The sequence below is a fragment of the Rhinopithecus roxellana genome, chromosome 12, assembly GCF_007565055.1.
Source record: "Rhinopithecus roxellana isolate Shanxi Qingling chromosome 12, ASM756505v1, whole genome shotgun sequence".
NCBI classification, from domain to species: Eukaryota; Metazoa; Chordata; class Mammalia; order Primates; family Cercopithecidae; genus Rhinopithecus; species Rhinopithecus roxellana.
Genome location: NC_044560.1, coordinates 53,544,823 through 53,546,260, shown reverse-complemented (window position 1 = coordinate 53,546,260; position 1,438 = coordinate 53,544,823). Strand labels below are relative to the sequence as shown.

The 1,438-nt window shown below is 41.9% G+C and overlaps 1 non-coding gene across 1 annotated transcript; it reads left to right on the top strand.

The window, feature by feature from the left end:
- Window positions 1–725: 725 nt before the first annotated feature.
- Window positions 726–832, top strand: LOC115892479. The gene has a single exon (XR_004052360.1). It is a non-coding gene; the product is annotated as a U6 spliceosomal RNA (small nuclear RNA).
- The last annotated feature ends 606 nt before the right edge of the window (window positions 833–1,438 follow it).

Here is a 1,438-nt window from a genome sequence, read left to right as displayed (position 1 = left end):
GTACCTCTTCAGGGGTTCCTACTGACTTTCCTTCTGTCAAGTCCCTCGTTGACTAGGAGGGAAGAACTCTGTCCAGTTGGTCTCATCAGTGCTTAGTGTAGAGCTTGGCACATAGTGTGTGTTAATTTCTGCATTAATTCAGTCACCCAATAAATGTTTACTGAGTACATAGCACATGCAGGGCGGTGATCCAAAATCTCTGTTCTTTGGATGTTTATTTTCTTGTGAGAGAGGTTAAACACAGGCAAACAGGTATATGATGTAATTTAGAAAGTGATGAGTCTTTCTCTAAAGCAAAGTAAGGGCATAGTAAGCAATGGTGATGCTATTTTGGATAGTGTGCCTCTTTGACAAGGTGGCATTTGAGCAGAGACGTGAATAAAGTAAGGGAAGGAGCTGTGCAGATACCTGGGGAAGCATCATTCTAGGAGAGACAATAAAGAATCTGAAGTGGGAACATTCTAGGTGTGCTCATGGAAGAGCAAGCAGACTGGTGTGGCTGGAGCAGAATGAGTGAGGAGGGCAGTGAGACAGACAGGTCCCAGATCATCAGACCTTCTAGGCTAAGGTAAGGAATTAGGTTTTTTCCCCTAAGTTGAATGGGAAGCCATTGGGAGGTTTTGAGCAGGGGCATGATATGATCAGACTCATGTTTTGAAAGAATCATGCAGGCTTCTCTGCTGAGAACAGACTGGAGGAGCAAGAGAGGGAACTTGGTAATTGCAGTGCTTACTTTGGCAGTACATATAGTAAACTTGGAATGATACAGAGAAGATTACCATGGCCCTTGTGAAAGTATTACATGCAAATTCGTGAAGTGTTCCATATATGTATACATACATATATATTAAAAGGAGGTAATTGCAGTCGTCAAGGTCAGAGAACATGGTGGCTTGAACCAGGGTGTTAACTTTGGACTTGGGGAGCATGGCTTACAGTGTATTTGTGGAATAATAAAGGAATTAAGTTTCTTTATATTGAGCTCCCCTGTGAGCCTGTAAACCTTTGGAAGGCAAGGCCTTTGTCTGATTTATCATTATATTCTGAGTACATTATATTCAAATCCTGTTAAATATCAGGAGTACAACATTATCATTTAACCCTCTTTATCTTTCTCATTTTTAAATAGATGAATTGCCAAGCATGGCATAAATAAAGAGAAGAATGATAAAATTTTTCATTGTTACCCTCATTTTCCAGATGAGGAAACTGAGGTACAGAGAGGTTAAATCTCTTCATCAGGTTATCAAGACACAACATGGTGGAGTCAGTCTTTTGTCTCAGGTCTGTTTGACTCCACAGCCCTGACATTTTCCATTCCATGAGCTAGGCTGGCAGAGAGGGCAGTTGGGTGCCATGGTGGGAAAGGTTGGATGTATGAGCCCTGGTCAGGAGGAGCAAACTCTAGCCATGATGTCAGATGGAGCCTCCTTGAAGA